The sequence below is a fragment of the Ambystoma mexicanum genome, chromosome 1q (genome assembly GCF_040938575.1).
Source record: "Ambystoma mexicanum isolate Mex_15411 chromosome 1q, UKY_AmexF1_1, whole genome shotgun sequence".
NCBI lineage: Eukaryota > Metazoa > Chordata > Amphibia > Caudata > Ambystomatidae > Ambystoma > Ambystoma mexicanum.
The window spans coordinates 1319642140-1319656078 of record NC_090922.1 but is presented as its reverse complement, the minus strand read 5'-3'; positions in this window follow the sequence as shown (position 1 = coordinate 1319656078).

Here is a 13939-nt window from a genome sequence, read left to right as displayed (position 1 = left end):
TATTCCTATAAGTGCAAGCAGTCATGTGAGCAATCAGTTCCCATCTAATCACTGCCTTCATAGGGTCGCATACCTTGGCAGTCGGAACGGTATCAGTGCTATTTTCCCTAAAGAAATCAGTTATTGCCTTAGTTATGGAGTCCTTTCAACACCAAATCTGAGAGGGCCGGGTTGTGCAGCTTTCATGGGGGCCTGCTAACGGGGAACAACCTATCAACTGAAAGTGTACACTCAACTGCTGCATGATCTGAGAGTACATTGGTAGCAATGAGTACCTCTGATACAAACAGAATCAGAAGGAACAAGTCACTTACCTGGAACTATTGTTCTCCAGAATGGTTCTGGCATGGATTCACATGCTCATGAATATTCCCCGTCATCAGGCCGGGAATCAAAAAGAAAAAACAGTTTCACTTTCACTTACAAACTGTCTTTCTCCGATAAACCAATCACTGAGCTCTGGATAATACTGCCCCCAGCCAATGACTGCCCTTCTCCCTAAGCCCCTCCTCTGGCAGCCATCTTCAGATTTAATAGCCCATAAAGTGGCAGTATGACCTCCCTGCTGTCTGCCGGCAGCTCATACACTCCAAACCCTAAGGCTGCAGGAGCCAGGCCTTCAGGTTCAGCGATCCTGTGTCGTGATGTAGAACTGCGCTTGCTTCTCTGGCAAGCAGATCCTAACCACCGGCAGCTTGACCTGGGGTAACACTGACAGGCTGAGAAGGTCCGGCTACCAAATCTGACTCGGCCACACAGGGGCGATGAGGATCATCTTGCATCGCCACCGTTTGAGTTGATTGATGACTCGCAGCAGGAGAGGCAACGGGGAAGGGGAATGCTGGCAGAACAGGCCTTCCCACAGAAAGGAAAATGCGTCCCCCATGCTCCTCGGCTGGTGGAACCTTCTGGTGAATCTCTGGCATTTGAAATTCATCGCTGTCGCAAACAGATCGATCTGGGGTCTGCCTCATTTGAGGAAGAGGCTGTTCACTTGATCATGTTGAAGTTCCCACTCGTGGCAAGAGCGGAGCTCCCTGCTGAGGGAGTCGGTGATGGTGTTCTTGACTCCAGCCAGGTGAAAAGGAATGAGGAACATCTCTTGGCTGACGGCCCAGTGCCACAAGTCCTGCGCCTCTCTGGAGAGCGCCGGGTATCTGGTACCTCCTTGCTTCCTGATGTACAACATCATGGTGGTATTGTGCGTGAAGACCCTCACCACCTTGCCCTTGAGTGACAGAAGGAAAGACTTGAGGACCCAGAACACTGCCCGCAGCTCCAGGACTTTGATGTGGAGAGCCCTCTCCTATGGTAGCCACAGGCCTCTGGCGTGGAGACGTCCGGTGTGGGGTCCCCAGCCCTCCAGGGACGCGTCTGTGGTGACTGTCTCTTGGTATGGGGGCTCTGGAAATACGTGCTCCGGCAATGCTGGAGCACACGCCCCATCACCTTAACGCTCGATGGAACTCCTCGTCGAGAACAATCTTGTCTGAAAAGCTTCCAGACACCTGGATCCACCAAGCGTCCAGGAATTCCTGAAGGGGTCCTATCCGCAACCTGCAGAGTCGGATCAGGTTAACGGCGCTGGTAGAGCTGCCGGCGCTGTTAACCCTCTACCGCCTCATTACAAGGTCTGCTTGTGAGTCCCGCTAAGGACGTCTGGTAAAACCAGGTGTCCTTAGTGGGACCCACTAGCAGACCAGGATGTTTACAACAGGCCCGTCATTAACGGGCCCGTGGTTAGCATACTCCCTATTCCCATTGAGCCCTATGGGGGCTCAAATGGGAATCGGGATGTACTGGGTCCGGGTTCCTGGAATGGGGGAATACTGGGCCCTCCAAGGTCGGAATGGCCCGGTATTTCCCCATTCCAGGAACCCGGACCCGGTATGGCGGTAGCCATACCGCTAAAAGCGGCATGGCTACCTCCATTCTCGTAATGAGCCCCATGTCTTAATCCACGTAATCATATGAGATGGAAATACACCAGTTAAGGACTAGGAGAGTTCTAACAAAACAGATAGGGCTTCACGGCCTTCCGGAATGCCGGAAAGGTTATAATCTCACAGATTTCTCTGGGTAGTTTATTTCTTTTCTCTTGGACCGTAGACGCCGAATCTGCGGTCCCCTTTGCTCATATACCTGGTGTGGTGTATATGAAGCAGAGTTTGATCTGCTGAGCACAATTGTCGGGTAGTGTCACACACCGCCGCGACTGGCGTGCATGGAGCCGATGGCGTTGGAGCGGCCATTAGCCGTTCCACCACGTCCCCATGCAACGCGCAGTTGCGGTCTAGTCTTTCGGCCGGCCGCCGGGAGGGACCGCTTTTTAGCTGCTCCAACCCGGAAGTCTGCGCGTTGCAACCTACTCGCATCAGGCTTTCGGGTTGGAGCGCTCGTAAGTTTTCTCCCTTTGTGTGCTGCCTTGAGCTGTTTCTCGGCGCCGGCTCCTCTTCTCTTCCGCTGGCGCCCTTCCTCCTGTCTTTCTTGTGTCCTCCCTCCTGGGACTTGCAGGCTCTCGCCAGGTTTTCACAGGGAGCTTATTTCTTTTTCCCTTCATTTTTCCTCCAGCTTTCCCCCTCTTGCTGCAGTGTTTCGCGGTCTGTCTCTGAGGCTTGCCCCCGGTTTCCTCTCTAGGCTCTCCATTCCACTCCATTCCACTCTTATCGTATGCTACTTTCCTGCCGGCATCCCATCGAAGAACGTACCTTCTGCTATTTCAAGTGGAAGACCATCACTGATCATCACCCAGGGGTTTTTTATGCCTACGGCTTTTTCCCCTCTGGTCTGAACCGGAGGAGGGGCCCCCCCAGACCTTCTATTTTGAGGTCAGGGTGGCTTCCCTTCGTAGCATATCCCTTCCACAAAAAAAAAGGAAAGAAGAAAGAAGAGCTGTGGAAGAAGCGGTTCGGAGGATCCTTACACTCAGAACTCACAGGTGAGGAGGAAGGGGATTGGAGTGACTCGGAAGGGGTGAAGGGAACACCTGAACTTGACAGGTAGGAACATGTCTCCTGATTTTATCTGATAGATATCTTGTTCCTGTCTTGTTAACACACCTATAAACCAATCAGAGTACCTTAAACTCAATTATCTCCTTTACTGCCAGCCAATGTACGGCTCTTCTTCAGTTAGAGGTTGGAGCTGATTTTTTACCTATACGCCAGCCTAACTGCTGCATTTTGGGCCGCCTGCAGTCTTCGCAACTGATAGGCTGGTATACCCGACAGCAATACATTTCCATAGTCTAACTTCGAGTTGACCAGAGTGCCAATGACTACCGCTCTGTCCTCATTTGCAATGAATGGTAGGATATGTTTCAATAGGCGTAGTGAGTGTAAAGCTGCTTGTACCTTCGCACTAACCTGAGCTCCACTTCCCATGTTATCCTCCCAGACAGAGCCTACATTTTTTATTTTCTTGGAGAAATTCAGCTGTGTCTCCAGGAAACATAGGGAGTGTAAATGCTCCCTCTGCAGATTGTGCTTTGAAGCGAATAGAGTCACTTCTGTTTTGCTGGCATTCAGCAGTAGCTGGATCGCACACATCCAAGCCTGTATTTCTTGTAGGCACCGGTCAACTATTTCGTACGTCTACTCTAGATTCTGTATCCTCAAGAACACCTGCGTATGAGTGAAACTGTATGCCGTGCTCCCTCAGAATGTCCATGAGTAGTTTAACATATAAATTAAAAAGCAGTGAGGAGAGGGATGTCATGAACCATCGGACATGCCCCTTCTGGACCTCCTGGTCCTTGACGCGTCAGAGCTTACACTCTGTACTACTTCCAACATGGCCATACACACAGAACGCTGCCTATCAGTCTTTACGTCTGAGGCAGCATGATCTATAAAATGACCATGCCCCCGCGGCCCAGCGCATCTCAGCGCTTCTGTTGCTGTGGCTAGACGTGTGCTCCGAAGTTCACCTTGCGGAACTCTGTAGTTTCCTGATTCCTGGACCCTTCGCTTTCCCTTCTATCCTCCCTCCTCCTACTTAGCCTTCTTACCGGATTCTGTGCACCCGCCTCCGAGTGCACTTCTCCTTTCCTGGTCTTCCTGGAGTTTCCTCATTTTTTCACGGACGTTAAAGCTGAACGAACACTGGAAGCCGAAGACGGCAGAGCAGGCTTGTACAAGACCCGATCCGTATGGAAGAAAACTCCCCTGGATTCCATTAAGCAGCGAAAGCAGGTGAGAAAGGGGGAAACCTGTGACAAGGGACGATCCCTGCGGGACTCCACAGCTTTGTAATCCTGAGTCTAACAAGAAATCTCCAAATCCTACTCTTTGTTCTCTTCTAGAGAGAAAAGATTCAAACCATTGAACAGCTTGTTTCCCTACTCCACCCACTTCTCTCAGATGTTTCAGCAGGGTCCCATGGACAACCGTATCAAAGACGGCGGACAGGTCCAACATGACCAACAGGGACACACCCCCCTGATCCGCCGTCTCCAATAGATCGTCCCAGAACGTCAGCAATGCCATCTCCGTCCCAAAACCTGGTCGGAATCCGGATTGCAGATTCTCCTGATACAGATGTTCCTGCAGCTGAGCTGTCACAATGTTTTCCAGAATTTTCGATGGCCATGACAATCCTGCCATTGGCCTGTAATTCTGGAAATTCTTAGGGTCTAAATTAGTTTTTTTTAGCAGTGGCGTGACCACAGATTTCTTCTGAATCATTGGTACTACCCCTGATGTAAGAGATTTGTTAACAAATTTTGTGATAAATGGGGTAATATCTGGAGCTATTAGTTTAGCTACTGAAGATGGAATAACAGAGTACATCATTAGTAGCCTTCAATGCAGAGAGCAAGGTGCAGACCCTTTCCTCAGATACTTTCATAAACATAAATAGCTTCTGATCCGCCCCAGTGTCTTCATCATGAGATATGCATTCTGGGCTAATCTCCTCTGTTACTTCCAGATCCTCTTGGGGATGTAATGGTTTAATTTCCATAATCTTTCCTTGTATTAGCACTATTTTATTTATAAAGTAATTATTAAAACATCCACCTGTGCTTGTGATGATTCAGGTACTGCTGACGCACACCCAGGATTTGCTAACTGGGAAATAGCAGCGTACAATTCCCGTGGCCTGTTCATGACTTTGTCAATTGTCCCCGTTATAAATTTAGCTTTGGCATCAAAAATGGCTTTCCCATATTCTCTTCAGGTGCTCTTGACCTGTTCTAAAATGCCCTCTGTACGATGTCTTCTCCATTTTTTTCTCTAAAGATCTCACCTGTACCCTTTTCTTGGCCAAATCTGGCGAAAACCAGGGGTTACATGGCCTTGTTTTGTTGGAGAGGGGCCTATACATTACATATCATAGCCATGATTTACATGCCTTTATTGAAGAACTCCTCACATGGAAGAGCCTCTTCAATCTGTGCCAAAGCATGTTTCAGAGTTTCCCCTGATATTTTCAAAAAATCTTTCAGCTTGCGGAACTGCCCCATCCAATTTTCCATGTGCACTTCCAGAGTTTTCTTATGTATTCTCAGTTCAAATACTATGGCATAGTGGTCTGTCCATGATAATGCGATTGTCCCAACATAACAAATTATCTTCCCTCGATATAGCAGGACATCAAGACAATGGTCCTGGCAATGTGAGGGGGATGATGCTAGAAGTTCCAAAGCATGGGCTTCCAGGGTCTTCTTTAATTCTCTCCCATCCCCAGATGTCACCTCCTCAGCCCATACATTGAAGTCCCCCAAACATAACAGCTCGTCATGCTTATTCCCTGTGTCTGCCAGAAATAATTCTAATTTCTCCAGGAAAGCCTGTGCTGGGCCAGGAGGTCGATACCCAAAGAGAATTGTTATAGTTTTATTTGGAGAACACTGAATACAAGCATGCCCCATCTGACTTGATGGTCCGCACCGTGGCAGTCTTCAGTGTCAACAGCCATTGCACCTTGCCCAGCATGGCCACTATCCTCTCTTCCAAGGGGGTGGTCAGGCAGGAGACCAAGTTGAGCCTGGCCCCCAGAAATAGCACGTTCTGCGATAGAATCAAGCAGGACTTTGGATAGTTGACGGAGAACCCCAGATCTGTCAGCAGCTGGACGGTCCTCTCCATGTGTTGAACTGCTACTTCCCTGCACTTGGCGCGGATGAGTCAGTCATCAAGGTACGTGTACACATGTATCCCTTGTAGGTGCAGATGGGCCGCCACTGGTGCCATGCACTTTTGTGAACACCCTGGGTGCCGAATACAGTCTAAAGGGAAGGGCCTTGAACTGGTAGTGCCTTCCCTGTACTACGAAGCACAGGACCTTCCGATGCTTCTCGTGAATGGGGATGTGGAAGTATGCATCCTCCAGATCCAGCGACGACAAGAAGTCCCCTTCCTCCAGTTGGCCGAGCACGTGCTGCAACATGACCATCATGAATTTTTGGGACTTGAGGTATTTGTTAAGGAGCCGCAGGTCTAGAATGGGCCTTCAGCCCCCAGTCTTCTTCACCAAGAAGTATCTGCAGTAGACTGCAGAGCCCGCAGTCACATTGGAACCAGCTCTATGGCCCCCTTTTTTAATACGGCCCGTACTTCCCGCAGGAGTGTAGGGATTTGCTCCTCCTGCCGGGCCACCAGTGGTATCCGCGGACACTTCTGCTGGAACTCTAGAGAGTGTCCGTGGGTGGGAGCGTCCAGCACCCATCGGTCGGTTGAGATCTTTTCCCACTCGTGGACCAGGTCAGCATGTTTTGCCTTCGAGAGGGTGGCCGCCACCAGCTCGATCCTGAAGGATGACTTAGTCTGGACCACCTGGGCCTTCAGGGGCAGGTCGGACACCTTTCCCTGCGCCTTGGTCTTCTCCGGCTTTTCCCGCAGCTTCCCTGGGTTAACCGATTTCCTCTTCGAGGAGGAGCTGGAGCGATGACGGGCGATGAAGGCAGATGGTGAAGATGAACGTGCGCTGCGTATCGTGGGACCCACTTGAGTGGAAACCCAGATGGAAACAGACTTGCGGTACTTGGCCTTGTCTTGGGCCCCCGCGGATCGAGCACCCTCAAAGGACTTAGAAGCCAGCTCTTCGGACCGGCCGGTCCTGGGTAAGGCATGCGCCTGCTTGCCGCACAGGGTAGAGGCCTTGGCTTTAAGCCATCCCGCCAACCTACTGTGACTGTCCTTGATGGTTCGCTTGGAGAACCCAAGGCAGATTTCACAATATGCTTCGCTGTGGTCCGGATGGAGACAGTAGAGGCACTGAGGGGTTTAGGGGTGGTGGGTAGCGGGAATGCTGGCAAGGGCGATCTATGTGATTATTGCAACATGCAGTTTTCGAATTTAATATTTTCGGATTCGAAACTTGCCACGCTGCAATAATCACTAGATCCCATAAGAGGTTCTGGCAAGAAAAGGATACTAGCCACTTGAAAACACATTGTAAGTCCTGGCATGGGAAGGATACCAGGCAATTGAAACACAAGTGGAGTCCTGGCAGGTGAGTATACCAGGCGATTTGCAAAGCTACAAGAAATGCTAAAGAAGGGCAGTGTTTGTTAGACAAATTAGAAACTTGTGTTAAAGAAAGTCGGTTACAGAACTTGTTGCCCAACAGGAGTATTGTTAATCAAGGAAAGACACAAACTAACTGTCAGTAAAGAGACATTGCCATCCCATTTAAGAATCCAGGGGAAGGAAACCACCTTCTGGATCAAAGTTCTTTTCACCTTGGAGAACATTTTTGCTGGCGCCATTTTAATTTTCATTCATTAACTCTTTTTGCCAATATCAGGTTGAAGACATTTCCTTTCTCACTTTGTTATTTTGTTTATACTGTGAGAGTCAGGATAGGACGTTTTGGAAACAAGGACAGCTTTTTAGTTTCTGACACCCTTACACAGACAGTTTGTGGTCTTTAGGTAGGGAAACTCCTCTTTAGAATAGGGCCAGCGAGGCATTTTCCAAACCCATTTTCCTTTAAATACAAGTCTTTAACCAAAAACATGACAACTTTGTGTCTGGTTTCGATACAGATTAGGCAGGGCTGGGAAACAGACTTGCAAGAGCCACTGTCGGACGCAGCCTGGAGTGGAACCATGAGGTATCATAAGTATCCAGAAATGCGAAAATAGTTGATCCAATTATATGTCACACACAGAGCATATTTAACTCCGAAGGAAATCGAAAAATTTAGTAAGGCAACAGAACAAACTTGTCCGAAATGTGGCCTGATCAATGCAGATCTGGTACATATGTTCTGGGCCTGCGAGGAAATACGCTGATTTTGGGATGAAGTGGCCCAGACCTTAACCAGGATTGGCCTATCGTCCGACTCGGTTTCCCCAGGGGCGTGCCTGCTGGGTATGTTTCAGAGACCAAAGCAGGCAAGACACGTCAGCAAATTGAGAGATCTAGCGTACATCTTGGCGAAGCATAGGATTGCAATGGGGTGGAAAGCACACAGCGGCCCAGTCATACGTCTGTGGTTGAGGGACCTCCTGAAATGGTCACTGGCAGAAACAACGGTGTGGCAAGAGGCGTCCCCGTCAGGGTCAGGAAAAGCAGGACAGGGACTTAACGGCCTGGAAACATATGATAAAGGAATTGATGCCCTCTGCACAGGAAGACACTCAGACTCAGACACCCGCACCAACACACAAAGGGGGGAATAGAGATATGGAGAGAAGTTCAAGCAAGCAGCTATATACCTTGGTAGACATTGCAAGTGTAATAGGCAGAGGGGAGGGAGGAAGGGTGTGGGGTGGTTGAACAGACAACAATGTGACGTATCATCAGAAGCTATTAATAAAGTCTGTATGTTATTTTGTTTGGAAACATTTATTAAAATTGTTTTAAAAAAGAAACGTTGTGCCTGGTTTTCATTTCTGACCTCTGTGAGACAGGCAAGGTATCATGAGAGAGACACAGACACAAAGATTCAAGTTTATGAAAACATTTATTTTGTAAAGAAAGGGGTTTGGAGACTGCTTACTAGCCCTACGTCTATAATGGGAGTATTCTCGACCATCAACTAAAATATAAGTCCAAAGTCAGTCAAGTTAGTCAAAACAAAAAAGTGTCTGTGTTAAACCTATGCTTGCCCTCACACTCTTTAATACAATAATGTGCATCGGATTGGACTAAATAAAAAGGGTGCTTCAAAGTAAAGGTCAGGATAGTAGTGGAGCTGGTCCAAAGCTCCCTTCCCCAGGTCTTGAGCCACTTGGGATTTAGCATGCGCCCCTTGGCTTTCAAAAGCACTGCATGAAGTTCCTTTTCCAAAGTTAAAACAGTTCTGGTCGCACAAGTTCAAAGTTAATTTAGGCAACAATTCCTCTGTGTCACCTCTCCTCAGGAAGTCTGCTACTTCTCATTAATTCACAAGACTTTTTTTTAGTTCACAACAGGTTGGTGTATTGGGTTATCAGAGCCTTTTGACAACACCCAGTACTCCTCAGGCCCAGACGGCCTAGCTGGCCCAAGAAAACGAACACCCATCACAGACTTCACTCTGGAGAACAGTGTTGCACTCAACCCCCTCCTGGCTCCTTGAAGATCCGGCTCCCTTGCCACGCTTTAGTTAGCCCTTTAACACCATAGGCTCCCAACATATCGGCCTCAGTTCGCTCTCAGCAGGCCTCGGGTTCTCTGGGCATCCCAGTTCGCCTGTGCTCTCGTACTCAGACTCCTGTAGCTCAGGCCCCAGCTCACTCATTCTGTTTCTTTGGCTCACTCCTTTTATACACCTGTGGTATGCTAACAGTTCTCAGGTGTGCTTGTTCTGAATTCAGTGCCTGACCTTGCTTGTCCTTCTTAATTGGACATGGATAGAAATTAAAAAGTGACTCAGTTGGTTTTCGCTGTGTTCTAGCAGAGCGGGGAGTTTTGTCAAAGGGAAAAGTCTGCGGTCATGTATTAGCAGGGAATGTCGGTTAGGGGGCCATTGGAAAAAAGGGTGCACCATGTCTCGCCCTCAGGGAATCCCTCCCCAATCCCAAAGGACCCTCCACCCAGGTGATCCTCCCTCGCTCGTCCACCCCCTGCGTCGGGATTCAACAGTGGTGGCCCTTCTCTGGCCACTTGTAAAAAAAATTCCCCGGGAATGGGGGGGGGAGACCAAGTTTTCCACACCCCTTACAGTATCGACTCCAAAATTGCTGAGTAACGCCATGGCAGCCAAACAGGCTTGTCTTACCCGTGCTAAGGGACTTGCCTCATTAACTGTCACTGTGACAGTGACGTATTTATTTATTTTTTGACTGTTAGGTGTTTATACAGTAAGAAAATACTGTTTCAAAGCGCCCCCAGGGCAGGGAGGGAGCAAGGGTGGGAAATACAATAAAAAAAACACAGTATTTAAGAGCAGGGGGGAGGTAGAAAGAACAAACCTACTATGCCCTGTGAGTATTCAGAATGTGCAAGTGCAGCAAGGAAGAGGGAAAAGGGATTTAAGTGCTGGGGAGTCCGAGCTCATGGGTGAGCCACCAATGAAGTGCTAGGCATGTTGAGTGCTACACGGACTGGGGCCGCAGGAGTGTGAACCTCGTGTGCAGATGCAAGTGCTGTGGAGAGACAGGAGCTTGGCAGATTGCTGTGGGAGATCAGGGCCCCGAGGATGCATAAGGGCCCAGGACACCAATCGCAGGAACTGTGACAGCGTTGTATGCAAAGATAACTACTTTCTTTGCTTTTGAGAACATTGAGAACCTGCCAGAACCGCATAAATTGGGCTTATTAGTTAACCAAGACCAGGGAACTCCAAATGAAATTCCGCACGCAGACTTTTCAAGCCTGTGCTAAACGGAGAAGGAGTTTTTAACAAAAACAGAGTCCCTAGTAGAACCCAAGCGCTTTTCTCCAGATTTACTTGTTGGGAATTCTTGTGTTTTGTGCACCTACCTCTGGACTGCAGCAACCACAATCTGTTGGTGGCAACTGATGGTCTGCACTCCTTGGAATCACGCCCTGTGAAGGGAATGAAATATGCTGCAGGAAGCTGAAGCAACCACCAATTCCATGCATAAGGGCCACACCTTTCAGCCAAAGCCAGATCCACACCCTGAACAGGCTAGACAAGGACACATCACTTCCATAGCGAACCTGATCCAGGACGACTTGGTCAGCCTGATCCATATCCGTACAGCCATACCCCCCTCTTACTCAAGGTAGTGTCTGTGCTACACTTCATAGCCACAGGCACATACCAACACACTGAGTGAACTGCTTGGGATAGTGCAACCCTGTTTTTTGCATGTCCTGTTTCAGGTTGGAGACCACATCATCCTACCCAGGACTGCTGACCAGGTCAATGCCACTAAAATTGCCTTCACAGGGGGCGATTCCAAGGAGCGCAGACCAACAGTTGCCACCAACAGATTGTGGTTGCTGCAGTCCAGAGGTAGGTACACAAAACACAAGAATTCCCAACAAGTAAATCTGGAGAAAAGCGCTTGGGTTCTACTAGGGACTCTGTGTTTGTGCCCTTGCAGGCATGACTGGATCTCTCTTCTGCCTTTGACATGGTCAACCATGCCATCCTGCTCAACTGTCTCCGTGATAACCTGTGTATCACTGATCAGGCCCTGGCTTGGATGACCTCTCTCCTCTCCGATCGACACTCCCAGGTCCAACTAGGATCCTTGCTCTCCTCTATCTCTACCTGTGGTGTTCCCCAGGGGTCTAACCTCTCTCCCTGGCTGTTCAATTAATACCTGGCACTTCTTGGCCACCGCATTGCTGCTCTCTGCCCGAACTTTCAGTGCTGTGTGGATGACACTCATTTCAGGCTCCCTTCTGCCACGTCTTCTCCCTTTCTCATCTCTGACTGACTGTCCGCTATCCAGGAGTGGTGCGTCGCCAACGACATCTGCCTTAATGCCAGTAAGACGGAGATTCTCCTCATCGGCACACCTGCTCCCTCCTTTACTGTCGCTCTCTGGCCAGCCTCTCTTGGCCCTCTTTCTGCTCCCAGCTGTGAGGCTAAAAACCTCTGGGTCATCTTCGACTCCCCACTCTCCTTCTCTCCTGACATCTCTGACATCTCTAAGAAGTCACACTACCAGCTGCACCTCCTCAGAGGTATTCTTCCTTTCCTCTCCTTCCTCCAGAAGTTCACTGTCTCTAGAGCTCTGGTTCTCTCTAGGCTGCACTACTGCCTCTTTCTTAAACTGCCTGCTTTTACTCTGCGCCCTCTGCAACTCATCCATAACAGGACTGCAAGACTTGTCTTTGGCCTCAAGCCCAGGATCGTATCTCTCCAGGAGTGAAATCTCTGCAATGGCTCCCAGTGGCTGCGAGGATTAAGTTGAAAACCCTCTGCATTGTCCACAAGGCCTTCTGAGGCTTGGGGCCTCAATACCTTCAACTCTCTCTTCCTAAATATCTTCCTTGTCGAGCTCTTCGCTCATCCGCCTCGAACTCCCTCAGGGTCAGTCGCTTCTCCACGCAACGAGTTTGTGGTAAATCTCTTCCTTCGGCTGGGGCCTCCCTCTGGAACAGCCTCCCTGAAACTTGAGGAGAAAGATCTCCAGTTCCGGAAGGACCTCAAGACCTTCCTCTTTGATTCTTTTCTCCCCCTTTCCCCTGCTGAACTCCTGACTGAAACTGCGTTGGTCACCTGGCTACCCTCTGATCTTGGGCCCAGTTCCCCTCCCCCGCCAGTTGCTCACCTGCACTGCCTCCCAGGCAACAGCTGCACTTGGGTGGCTGTTTCTGTATCCCTAAAGTCCCCTACAAGCTCTTGACACTTGATGTCTGCACTTACCCCTGCACTTGCCACAAGATGGCTGCACTTTTACCTTTTTTTTTTAATTTAATTTATTTTTTACTATTGATCCTATGTATTGCACAGCCACCTCCTCCGCCGCACTTTTCCCTTTACCCCCTCCCCTGCACTTGCGCGATCTCAATGTCACCTGGCCTAGTAAGACCTTTGTCTTTGTCTTCCCTTTGTTTCCCCTCCCTTGCCTCATCGCGCCTTGAAACACTAGTGTATAGGCGCCTTGTAAATCCCATATTATATCATAGGTGTATTGGCCGGAACACATGTGGAGCTGGTGGCCAGGCATGCTGTGGAGGCAGTCTACCGGAACAGAAAACTATCACTCACTCAACATGCAGATGGTATGTGATGCCTGCCACCTCATCACCCACTGCTGTGCCAGATGTCCTGGTTCAACCCACGACTCCACGCTGCTGCGCAACTCCACGCTGCCTGGGTACATGGCACGTCACAGTGGACTATGTAACTGGATGCTGGGTGAATGTAACTACAAGGGCATGTGCACTGTTGAATTATGGGCATGTATAACACCGATCAGCAGTGGCTGTGCGCAGTGTATGCATTATATTTGTTGTTCAAATATTCTGCGCTCAGGCAATTAGCAAAACACCCTGAAAGCGCACAGAGGGCAGACAGGGTGGGTAAAGGGGAAGGTAGACCATGAATTAGAGCCAGGGTCAATAATTGCTACAATAGTACAAGTAATGATAAAAAAGGTAAGGGGAGACAAACTTACTATTGCTAGTGAGTGCATTGAACGTGCAAGTGTAGAGGGGGAAATCAAGGTGCAACACAGTAATAGCATGCGTGAGTGCAGGGGCTTGACAAGTGTGTCTCAATTGAAGAAAATGATCCAGTGCATGCGTAACAACATCCATTCCGTACACCAATACGAAAATCACTACATGTACCAGAATGCACCCAACCAAAGTGACAAAAAGAAGCACAAACACAGTCAAGAAAACCCACACCACCTGATGCAAAGACAGAGAATAGATATGCTCCCACCCACATATCACCATTGGCCTGCACGCCAATTACCCAGGTCCCCTGCCTGTTAGAAGTGCACAATCACATATGCTTTGGATTGGAATTTAAAATGATTTGCAGTACATATCCATGATTTAGTGCCACAGACATGATAGTATTTTTGCATTGTAACACAATAATAACACATACATCAGTTCCCTTTGTGTGAGTT